Source organism: Opisthocomus hoazin, chromosome 2 (assembly GCF_030867145.1).
Source record: "Opisthocomus hoazin isolate bOpiHoa1 chromosome 2, bOpiHoa1.hap1, whole genome shotgun sequence".
Classification (NCBI taxonomy): domain Eukaryota; kingdom Metazoa; phylum Chordata; class Aves; order Opisthocomiformes; family Opisthocomidae; genus Opisthocomus; species Opisthocomus hoazin.
The window spans coordinates 72,784,028-72,796,929 of record NC_134415.1 but is presented as its reverse complement, the minus strand read 5'-3'; positions in this window follow the sequence as shown (position 1 = coordinate 72,796,929).

The window sequence follows — 12,902 nt, the reverse complement described above, 5'->3', positions numbered from 1 at the left end:
ACGCTGGGGGATGAAGGGCTTGCGAGCAGCTCTGCTGGGAAGGACTTGGGGGTACTGGTGGATGAAAAGCTGGACATGAGCCACCAATGTGCACTCGCAGCCCAGAAGGCCAACCATATCCTGGGCTGCATTAAGAGAAGCGTGGCCAGCAAGTTGAGGGAGGTGATTCTGCCCCACTACTCCGCTGTGGTGAGACCCCCACCTGGAGTCCTGTGTCCAGCTCTGGAGCCCTCAGCACAGGAAAGACATGGAACTGTTGGGGCAGGTCCAGAGGAGGGCCACAAAGATGCTCAGAGGGATGGAACACCTCTAGTGTGAGGAAAGGCTGAGAGAGTTGGGGCTGTTCAGCCTGGAGAAGAGAGGGCGGTGGGGAGACCATAGAGCAGCCTTCCAGTACCTCAAGGGGGGATGGGGAAAATATTTTCAGCAGGGATTGTTGCAATAGGACAAGCAGTAATGGCTTTAAGCTAAGGGAGGGTAGATTTAGACTAGATAGAAGGAAGAAGTTTTTTACCATGAGGGTGGTGAAACACTGGAATGGGTTGCCCGGAGAGGTAGTGGAGGCCTCATCTGTGGAAACATTCAAGGCCAGGTTGGATGGGGCTCTGAGCAACCTGGTCTAGCTGAAGATGTTCCTGCGCGTTGCAGGGGGTGTGGGCTAGATGACCTCTAAAGGTCCCTTCCAATGCAAAGCATTCTATGATTCTATGGTCCTTGGTTGCAAAAGGATTATTACTTCACATCCTTGGACCAGTGCTTCAATAATATTTACTTACACAACATCCATCTCATTTCCTTCCTAGTAAAGAACGATTTCCCCACGTGTTACTCCCTCATCTGCCTGCCACATCCTCCCTACAGGAAGCAGAATTCGCTGATCAGTTAAGCTGCCACATTCTGGTCTGTCCTTTCTCCTTGATAATATGTTAAGTTCATAGCTTTAATGAGCATTGTAACCAACACTGATAGGACATGTATCAGTATAAGCAGCATGAGGGTTTTTTGTTTTGTTTTGTTTTGTTTTGTCTCTTTCTTATTCCACTGTAATTTTCTGGGATAACTATGTGATTGTAATTTTCTAGGGTAGAGAGAAATTTAAGTCCTGCTTTCTGCTGGTTTCCTTCTGCCATGCAGTATGTGCTAAAATAAGAATCTGTCCATCTGTCTTCCTTTGGTACACAGGTACTTTTTGCATGACTGAAATTGGATCTTATATCCCGCAAGACATTTATATGGGTTAGCTTGTCTTAATATGCTATAAAGGCAAGTAAATGGAAGAAAGACAGACAGCAACTAGAATATATAGGTCAAAGATTTCTTCATCCTTCAGATAATCCAGTTATTTTAAAAAGAAGCAGAAAGTAATCCTAAAAGCTGAGCTTATCCAAATCAATTATAAACATTGCTTCAAAATCCCTCATGGATTTTATTTTATATTTCAAAATATGTTTGTAAATATTACATATCTCATTTAAAAAAACAAAACCAAACAACAAAAATACATAGCTTGTTTGTTGGCTACTGGAAGTGGATGTTTTCAAATGGTGGTGTGAAAATGTTCTGTCTCCAAGTATGTGGATTGACTGTGCCAAGCCCGAATTGAAGATTTGCAGCATTTGTCAGAACATCCAAAACAACCAGGAGCTAGTTGGTATTTTGGCATTGAGTATATCACGACCATCTCTACAGGTGAATCTGTGCAGAGTTCACTGTAAGATCAAGGCTTCAGGATATGCACATGCAACGCAGACATACTCACAAGCCATCTGGATAGATGTCTGCCCATAGGAGTTCAAAACTAGAAGGACCAGTGGTTTCCCTTCTCAGATAAGGCTATTTTTTATTACAGAAGAGAGAAAACAGTATTCCAGCAATGTGAAAGACAAGTAATAATATAATGTTTCAAGGTTTTGCTAAGCATGAATCAATACAATTATTTGTTGTATATTTTATAGTATTCAGGCAGGATTCAGCCAGGGTTTCCAAAGACAGCATCACTAGTGAGCTCACCTGCCTCCAGCACCTGAATCGTCAGGTCCTGCTGTCTGCCTGGGGCCGCTCCCAACCAATTCCTATTTTATGACCACACCACTGGGAAGCTGAAGCACTAGAACATGTGAGAACTCTTATGCTTCTGTTTCTTTATCTCCAAAGACCAAGATAATTTATCTTTATCTGCCTTTTGCTGAAGATAGGTCTTGGGACACAGGGCCATATATGGCTGCTGTTTGCAGCACTGCAAAATTTTGTAGCTGTTGCTAAGTGTTCAAAACCAAGATGTTGTTCTAGTTGGCTAAATGTCGTTAAAAGATTCTGGGTTTAACAATAGGTCTTTGTGAGGGATAAAGGTAAGAAATGGTTACGCTTCCGTAGGTATTCAGAGAGCTGAAACGAAAACAGCTTCCATCTTTAATAAAGACACAGCATGAATGGGTTTTGCTGTATGATGGTTTTCAGATCTGTGGGATGCAGAATGACTGAAATAGCTGAGCGAAAAGTCTGCAAGAGGCAATTACAAACAGGCATGGGTGAAAAAGGAGAGAGAATTTTTGGTCTAAGTGTTGTTCAGAAAGGGATGTTGACTTGTGTGCTGAGAAACTTGCCCTTGCTGTTTAATTTCCCTTGCATTCAGAAAAGGTGACTCTGAACACTTTTTGTAATAAACTAATTTGTATCTAAGATACGCTGAACTCTGCCAGTTTACCTCCATTTGAAATAACTGACAAGACCCTAGACTCTTGGCTACCTACTCAGGTTAGAAAGAGGTAACATCATCTTTTCTTCAAAAGAGAGAGATCAGTTATAATGCTGCATTTATCACAGAATCACAGAATCGCAGAATGGTAGGGGTTGGAAGGGACCTCTGTGGGTCGTCTAGTCCAACCCCCCTGACGAAGCAGGGGCACCTACAGAAGGCTGCACAGGACTGCGTCCAGGCAGGTCTTGAATATCATGAAACACCATGGATTGCAAGGTATTAGAATGTTCCTTACTGAGCTGGAGTGAGTTTCTGCACTGCATGCGAAGCGGGTGGCAAGAAACAAACAAGTCCTTTGCCTGTGCCTCACTAGAGACTCCCCATACAGAAATCAGAATCACCACTATTATCCTTTCTGATTCCAACGGCATGTAGGAAAGATTAACCAAAATCTCCCAGCAGATGACTACAATGTATTCTGAAGAAGTGTAGAGATACCGTAGATTTCTAAGTTTGAAAATATCTTGCTGTTGTGATTTACAAATTAGATTCCTCCGTTCTGCTGAGAGCAGACATATTTCCAACCATAGGGTTCTTAGACAGGTTATCTCACTTCTATAATCTCTTTTTGAATTTTCAGCAAGAACAAGTTTTCAAATCGCAGTTGATTTATATTGGCAAAATACAGTTTTCCATGATTTTCTGGCAAGAAATGCTTTTGAATTGTTGGGCTGCAGCCTGAAGCTAGGAAATTTCAGACAGGCTCTTAAATCTAATTCAATGACATTTCAGCAGTGGCTGTGAAAGGGCGAGGCTCTATCAGTTGCTAGATTTTTCCGGTTTGCTCAGATTTTTTATTTTCCAGAAAAGAGACATTATTTTTGAGCCATGTGCTTGGGAAAACCCAATCTTGGTTTCACGAGGCAGAATCCCCTGAAGATCTCTGATGACATTCAGATCAAGGCTTGCCCTCAAATTTTGTCTGTTATTTGCCATTCATTACTTGTTACTTGTGTAGCTGGCGTCAGCTGAAACTGCCAGCTCTTTGGGATCTTCAGTTGCTCTTCCTCACAAAGGTGTAGAGCCTAATGCCACTAACTTTGTTTCAGCCTTCCTTTCCTAGGAAAGAAAGCGCTTTACTTTTTCAAATGACACTGCTGCTTGTCCTGGGTTTTTGACTAATGGCATATTCAACAATGTATATATAGATTAAAAAAAGAGTTCAAGCACGTAAGTCTACGTCGAAGCCTTTGAATTGGAGTATATTTTTCTCAGTGAAATGCACAGAATTCCCCCCCTTCAAAGTATTTTTTCTTTGTATTTAAAGTCCCATACCAAAGGGATTGATTTTTTTCTCAAAAACTAAAAGCTGTATTTTGTATCTAGCATGCTGTGAGTGATACAGTAATTCAACTTTTCAAAATGAAAATTAAACATACTGCAAAAAGTAATTTACTGAAAGTCAATATAGTTCATACAATAAGAAAATATCATTGCAATGGGTCATCTAATTTACTGACTCAACAGTTTATAAAACTAAATTGCACTTCAGATTATCTATTAGCTAGCTACACATTAGATTAAATATAATTGCATTTTTGTTTTAGGACTACTAATTCTTCTAGTTTGAGAAAGAACTTGAACATATTTCTGTATTACGTTAAAGCTGCATTAGTAGTATATATCCATTACCGAGGCAAAACCAGCCCACCTACATGACAGATAAGCAATTCATTCTCCTCAAAGCTGCAGAAGTTAATGAGGTGTAAGAATTACTTGTGAAAAGATATCTATTTATTACATACATAAGCTAGGTTATCTAGTACAATTTCACTAAATATATTTGAAATGTATTTTCATGACATATACTTAATATATATTTAATTATAAATGATTTGAAAATTAATTTATATTTCATGGGAATGTAATACAAAATACATCTGTCTAAAACAGAGATACTAGCAGCATATGAGGGGGTTTGAGCCACTTTGGAAGTAGATAGTACAGAAGCACAGTCCCTCTTGGCATCACGATTGCCTGTGCTGCACTGGACTTTCAAAGAGACGGTCCCCTCTACACACCACGCAGCCGAAGCTATGTGGAGTAAGTGGGTAGTGCTGATCATGTAACAGGCCCAGATGAGTAAACCCAGCTACTCAAGAGTCCTGGAAGAGATCATGGACTGATCAGAAAGCAGAGATTTCAGAGAACTGCCCAAGGAGGTGGCTTGTGCTGAGGGCCCACAACACGAGAAGCAATGTGCTACACCTACCAATGGATTCTGTCATGTTGTGGGAAACTATCAGAAATGGAAAGAAGCTGCTGTGCGGAGACTCACATGATGGGTCACAGAAGCCACTGAAGGAAAAGGTGAATCAAGTCAGTCTGCAGACTTGAAAGCCATCCATCTGGCTCTAGGGACTGCTGAATGAGAAAAGTGGCCGGTACTCTGTATCTATACCGACCCCCAGATGGTGGCAAATGCCCTGCGGGGGCAGGAGATGGCAATAGAAACAGGCCAACTGGCAGTGCAGAAGTAAACTCACCTGAGCTGCAGCATCGTGGCAAGACATTGTTACCTGGGTAGAGAACATTACTGTAGAGGTATGTCATACAGACGCTCATGCCCAAGTGCTGTGCTGCTGAGGAACATCAGAACAACCAGCAGCTAGACCAGGCTGCCAGAACTGAAGTGGCTCAGGTGGTAACTGGCATATTCATTGGATGCAGCAAGGTTAAAATGAAACCATTTTAGTGTGATACAACCCAGAGCTCGTGCCTAACCACAAATAATAAATTGCTTGCCATTTTTGGGGCACAAAAATGGCTGAAATCTTTGAAGTCTTAAGAATGTCTGCACTGTTAGAGGCATCTGAAGATGTCTAGTCATTTGCTTGGCTATTCATCAGTTCTCTCACTTTTTGTCTCAGGCCATAAGATGCTCTGTGTATTTTTTCTAGCTTTTTCTGCAACAGATTCCTTACCTTTCAACATAAATTGCTTCTCTGAGCTCTTCTTCTGATTGCTACTTCTGTTTCCTATAGTTGCCATTTTTCATCATCATCAAGTTTTGTTTTTGAGACTGGTGGTTTCTTTCTTTCAAACAGTTAATTTCCTTGATGGGTTTTATTTTCCATTCAATATTTTTGGCCAGCATCTTGGTGAATTTCAGCTTGTTGAATTTTCCTCTCAGCTACATTTAGCAACATACTTTTATGTCTTCTTTTCTCTTCCTCTTTCTCTTTTGCTCTAAATTTGGCCATAAAACTTCATTCTTCTTCCTTTAGAGCTTTGTCTTTTGATTCCCTAATCATTTCCTCCATCAGCTGATCAAGGATTTCTTGAGATCTTTGAAGGTTTTGTTCCACAGCAAGTCTTTTGCTAAGGCTCATTAACTTTGACCTGCTGATTAACTTACTTCAGGTGTCTGTGTCTTGTCTTTTTGTACTGGATCAGCTCTTTTCTCTTCTTCCCTTCCGTTTCTTTCAAACACCTTTTCTCAAAAGCTGGTGCAACATTGCCTCTGAGGAGACTGTGATTCAAGATAGATCTCCATGATCTGCTTCTCTCTCAGCTGTTTTTCATGAAAATATTTCCTGTACTCACCTTAGAGCTTTGATCTTTCAAGTTTTGCCTTACACTTGGTTTCTTCTTCCTGCAACAGTCTTTCCCACCTCTTCTCTCACAACGCCTTTTCTTTTGGCCTGGCCTCCAGAAATTGTTCCCCATTCAGCCTGCGTTTGGCCTTCCCTTCGCGACAGCTCTCCAGGCTTTCTGCCAGCAGCTGCCACCTCTCTTTCTCCACTTGAGATCCGAGTTTCTTATCCTGCCTTGTCCACGTACACCAAACCCTGGAGGCCTGCAGATGCAACCTGCATGGGAAGGACTGTGAGACCCTCACCCAGAGCTGAGGCCCTAGCTGGGAGGGACGGATGCCCGTCGCAGAGGACTACTGCAACCCTAGCGGTGGTGGGCATGAGGGAGCAGCCTGCTCTGCCCTCCACCCTGTCTTACGAGGAGGCCAATGCTGTCTGAGCTGGTCACCAGACTGGTGGGATGAACCTCACTGCGGGGATGAGACGGCTGGGCTGGGATTCCTGTACGGCTTTGGAGTGTGTGTCACCAGCGGTACTGGCATTGCACAGGCTCACCGCTGTAAGGTCTGAAGGGTTTTACTAGTGCTACAACCCATCCCCTGCCCCTCCTTGTTTAAAAAGGAAAGAGTAGGATTGAGGAAAAGTTATTCAGGATAGTAAGGATCATGCTATAGTAAGCACAGCTGGGACTAAGGACAATCTTAATACCATGCATTTCTTTTAGAGATACCAATTGAGGTTAGGTTTTTTTACAGCAATCACCCCAAGAAGTCCACCCACAGTGTTACAGGAAAATCTGTTTGTGAGGAGCTTGAACCTAGTGTTAGTCTTGGATGTGAATCTTGGTGGTGATGAAGTCCAATGACTTAAGGACCTGAAGAGGAATTTCTGATCTTAGATCCCTCTGTGAATATAGCCTCCAGTTCTGCCAATATGAGGAACACCTCTTCCAACAAGGAGCTCTTAGACCATCTGCTGAGAAAGCTCACCAGATAGCCCAGCCCTGTACCACAGAAGGCCAGTTGGCTGCTTTGTTCGCTTTGGAGTCACGCTACAGAGCAGAGTGCTAGGGGGTCATGTTCTTGGTGGCTAGTACCATTAAAAGAGATTGCTGGGTTTTACACCAGCTGAAGCTCTTTTAACCTCAGCATGTGCATTAGCCAGTACAATGAGGAGTATTAATACACCCTGGATGTTAAGGAGCTGCATTTTGCTGTGACTTTGCCTTTAACAAAAAATTAGAAGGCACAGTCTTCTCAGAGACAGTTTTCTCTTAAACCACCACTGAAAGAAACTGTGTTTTTTCTCACCCCATAGATGACTTTTAACTGATTTTAGAAACAGTAAGTACTTTATATTTATTTTCAATGTTGTTTCAATATTGGGATTTTAGTTAGTTTGTTGTGATCTGGCAATCAATATATTGTATAAATTTTCTTCAATTTATTAACTTTATTTCCTAGAGTTTTCAATATAAGTTCTGTTTGATGACTGATAAGTCTCCATTGGATGTTTTCTTAAACCTGTCTACAACATTGTATAAATACTGCATACTCTCTTTGAAGCTGTGGTCTAAGTTTTCTGAGGTAATACTCCATTCTTTAAAATTTGTCTCAGAAATCTTGCTTGTTTCAGCACTCTGATACAGTTACTTTACACATGCAATTTCTTTAAATATGAAAATAACTCTTTAAACCTTTGAGCCAACAATAATGCAAGCTCATTGCCTGCCATGTGTATATTTGCCAATCTCCTGTATTGCAACAGAAATAATGTTTCCTAATAAAAAGATTTCTTATCCTCCTTTAAAGTGATAGACACAATTCAGTCTTGGGATTAGTATTTAAGCAGCTGCTAAACATAACATACCTCAGAGCAGCAGGAGAATGATGCAAATGAAAGCAGACAGCCTTCTCAAACTACTTGTCTCTGAATTCATAAATTTATTTATGAAAAAGCGATTTATGGAGAAAATTACAGAGGCACCAGTTGCGCCTTATGTAAAAATCATGCTGATGGAAACAAGTGCAAGAAAATACTACTAATCAAAATATTGAAAGCCCGTTGAAAATTGGAGCATCTTTATACTGATACAACAGCATTCCTTGTGGAAAAACAATTTCAATTAAAACCCCTGAAAAATCAATATACCAAAGATATTTATGCCAATACTGTGAACATTGTTTCTAAGAACCTCACATGTCTCTGTGATGTGTAAAAAAGAAAATACAGTCATTACAATTTTAGAGATGAGGAACTGAAGAGGACAAATGGGAACACACAAAATCTCTGCTGAGCAAACAATTGAACCTGTCTTTTCTGACAGGTTACCACTGATTTGCTCTTCCTCTCTGATACGCCATCTAAATATGCACTTCTCTGTAGCATAGTTTTGACATATATTGACATAACTGCACTTGGAGTTACTTACCATGCAAATGGATCACATTATCAGCAATGGTGCTTACCCAGAATCGTAGCCTCTGTTGCTTCATGTTGTGACAGGTGGTGAGGAAATCGGGCTTTAGAATGACTTAAGCTGTACATAGATCCTTTGCACGATAGTTTTGTCTGAAGTATTGAAGGATCAGCATTTTGCTGAGGAGGTACCTTTAAAAAAAGGGGGAATATCAGCTTCTTGGCCCCTCACATAATTTAGAGGAGACAGCTTCAGCGATGATGCTGGAGTGACACACAGCGACTTCTAGCTGCTTGTGACAGACCACAAAATCTCTTCTGCGCCTCTTTCTTTAGCCAGGACATATGCTCTGCTCATGTTGCCGAATACTTAGGCCAGAGCTTGTGTGCTGTATCCTTTCAGTAAACTTGCAGCCCTACATAAAACAGGCAAAAATATGTTATTTGAAGGTGGTATTATTAACAGGAATAATATAATTTGTGTAATAGTAACATTCATTAAGGGATGTAAAAATGCCACTGTGTTGCCTCTTTAGTCTCTTAGAATATAAAAGGGAAATGGTCTTATGCTAGTGATCAGAATGCTCTCTTAAAAGTTCATCAAACTGGTTTGTAGTCTTCATTTTCGTCGTCATGATACCAGGTTTTTGAGATGCAGAATAATTGGTGTAGTCAGCCATACAATCAGTCTTCAGGTACTTGAATACTAAAATAACTGTATGACTACAGTAGCAGGATAAATAACAGCCAAAGCAAAATATTTTGTGGTATTTCACTGCTTGTACCCAGGATGGCTATGTGACCAGGGAGATCTAGCTTTCCTCTCACCTGCCCAGGAGTTGCGGCCGTTGAAATACATTTAACACTTAACAGCATTAGTAATATATATCTATAAGAGCTAAAAGAGAAGTGGTTTATTATTTCCCACTGTCATTGTTTCTTACTCCTGCAGTTTAGCTACAACCTTTGGCTGATGATGTCATGTGTTTGTTCTGCTGAATGTGAAATAGAGATGTAGGGTTCATACTTTGGGTTAAATTTGACTGGTCATAAAACTTCATTACAAAACCAGGCCGTGGTAAGAATACTTCTTTCATGATGCAGTCAGATATAGACAGTGGGACACTGATATACTTTTCTTTCACTGAAGAAATAAATTAAGTATGTGAAACAATTACTATATGTTATGAGAAATGCTAGAGCTGAAAGGTTTCCAGCCTTGTGGCCAAGACAGAAGTTCAGCACAGATTGCTTGTGTCACATGTAGTATACAGCAGATAACCGCAAGCAGAATGGAAGAAAACACGTATTTGACAACCTTATATTAAAACTGCATACACCAGTTCTTCACCCGGTATAGAAAGGTGTCTAGCTATTGATTCTGATAGAGATTTACTAGTTTACATGTGGCTTGCTGTGAGAAAATGTTTCTTTGAGTATCACTGAGTGGTAGGAGATTTTACACAACAGAGATGGAGCTGATCAATAGAATAAATATTTAACCTTCCTCAGAATATTTGCAGCCTGGCTGTTGGTTCAATTTATGCCAGAGACACAGCTAGCTTTAATGTTCAGATCCTGGCGTCTGAGAGGTTTGAGTCTGCTATTACAACGGTAGACACCTGAGAGCTGCCCTATGTTAGCGTGGCTGATGAGAGAAGCTGCCTACCAGAGCACAATGCAACTTTTACCACTTGGTAGTGCGGGTATGGACTGTGATCGCAAATGCTCTTCTTGCCGATGCTTGTTTCAATTAATTCGAGGTGCCGAAAGGATCAAAATGTTGCAAGAAAAGGTTGAAGGGTTTATGGAGCTGGAATTCCTGCTTTCTAGCCTGAGCAGCTCAGCCCATGTGGCCTTTGCCACCGTGACCACCTTGTCCCAGGGAAGTTGCTCCAGGGAAGCAGCGGTGGGCATTCCTTCGGGAGCCCGGCAGGGAGCACCAGGAGGCCATCACGCAGGCAGCTGCTGGGAAATTGCACTGAGATCAAACGGCTTGGGGATTAATTTGTTTCTGCTGCTTTTTCTTTAGAAGGTGGCTACACTAATTTGAAAAACAACAGTACCTTTTATGAATGATCAAAGCTGTCATGTAAGAAATTGCAGGAAACTTAACATATTCAAGCTATCACTGTGCTGGGTTGAACGGCTTTCCGAAGAGAGGTGTTTTAAATACAATTCCATTTCAAGAACACCCTACAACTGCAGCAGAATCATTCATAACGTGATTGAGGTCAGCGATTTTATCTCGAAGTAGGTCCCGCTAATCACTGGGTTTCATGTGTTATTGGTTGTGAGGAAGACTCTAATTATGTTTCCACCCCGTGAAGGGACTGGTTAACACAAAGAAATCTCATCTCCTTTTGTGATGTGCTCAGCCCAGCAGTTACTTTTGTTCTAAATTGGGCCTGGCAGCCTCTAGGGTGAATGATTGACATGTCAATGTGCTAACAGAAGCCAGAACCAATTCTCTTGTCTGACACCTCCTTTCCTCCTCCGAATATTAATGATGAGTGACCCAGCTGAATGAATGAAAAGTGCACACATCCCTCGTGGCTCCGTGCAGATGCTCAGAGATGACAGCAGCACTTGCCCAGGAGAGGACACAAAACCATAAAGCCATCTGGTATTATGTAGTGAGCTTAATCTGTTCATTGACTTGGCTAAATGCTTGGTAAATCAAAAGTTGACAGGAAAAGATTCATAATATTTATGCTTAAAATACAGTCAAAACATCACAGAGAAAAATAGGATTCCTAGGTTAATTCCTAGAGAAATACAAGTATAGTTCAGATTTTGAGCTGGGAGCATGGGCAAGAAAAATATAGAAATATTTTAATTAAATGAGAGTTAGAAACCAGTAATTCACTTTAATAGTGCCTTCAATTACCCTGTGATTGGTTTCAAACAACACAGGGTATTGATGATCACCACAGGCTTTTAGAATACTTTAGCACAATTTCCCAAAATATCCAAATGAGCCAGCCTTGGAAGCCATTGCCGTCACTTGATATTTATCAGATCATAATTAAGTTTTGGTTGAATCAAATCTTCTGCTCTTTCTTCTTATTATTATGTAATACTTATATTACAGACTGATAGTATTAAATGTGTAGACAGACTGTTAAGACTAGGTGGTATAATGCATAATCAGGGAGCAGATTTATTAGTTTGATCATGTCAATTTTATCTATTCCTTCAATAAAATAGATTCCCCTTGATAATGTACGAGTAAAGATTTCACTCTTAAACCTTTCTAGTATCTCAGTCAGCAATTCTGCTACAATAGGCAACCAGAAAAAATCTATGCTAACATGCAATAGGCTATTTCTCATTGTGAGGTCTAGATCCAGTTAAAAGAGAAAAAATATATTTGCTCACTACATTTTGCATATCATGTCTTTTATCTCCACTACAGTGAAAATGCGACCTATTTTCACCTTCAGTGCCTTTCTCATCTTTTGCAGATACTGTGGTTGAGTGCCCTTTGTATTTTCACAATATTCCAAAGATTGGCGATTCTTTTGCACTCCTACAGGAGACTCGTGTATTCATGCATTGAGCGACTTTTGCACTGATTATTGCAAACCTTTCCCCTAGCTACCTTTTCTATTTTCTCCCATACCACATGACAGCACAGTCAGATTTACCTGGTTGCTCCAAAATCATTTTGTCCTGCTCTTCAAACCCTTTTGTGTGGCCCCACTTGATTACCTCACTATGTTACTTCCCATCTTCCGTATTCCTTTCTGTTACCCCAAAGGCTCTTTGCAGTTCACCCTCCTTCTATTCCTCAGCTGTTGAAGCTCCGTTGCTACCGTTTTCACTTCGCTTGCAATACATCTCACCTAACTTTGCTGTCTAAGAGCTAAATGTCTACTCCAAACCAGGTGCTTAAGTTCCCCTATAATTAGTGGAGAGAAAGGATACCTTCAGAGCACATTTATTTCTTCCCAGTCTAAGACAGGTATCTAAGTTAATTGAGATGAATTGCCCTCTGGGTATTCTTCCCATACACAGGGAGTCTAGACAACCAGTTTGGCTAGTGTCTGACAAAGTAGGTAAAAAGAATCTCAGTTTTAATCAGTTCGCCCAGAGTTTTCCCAAGTACCGTATTCCCTTCTGTTTCAGTGGCTTCTTTCTCTGTACCTTATCCTCCTCACTGAAATCCATTTGATACAATTTTCTCT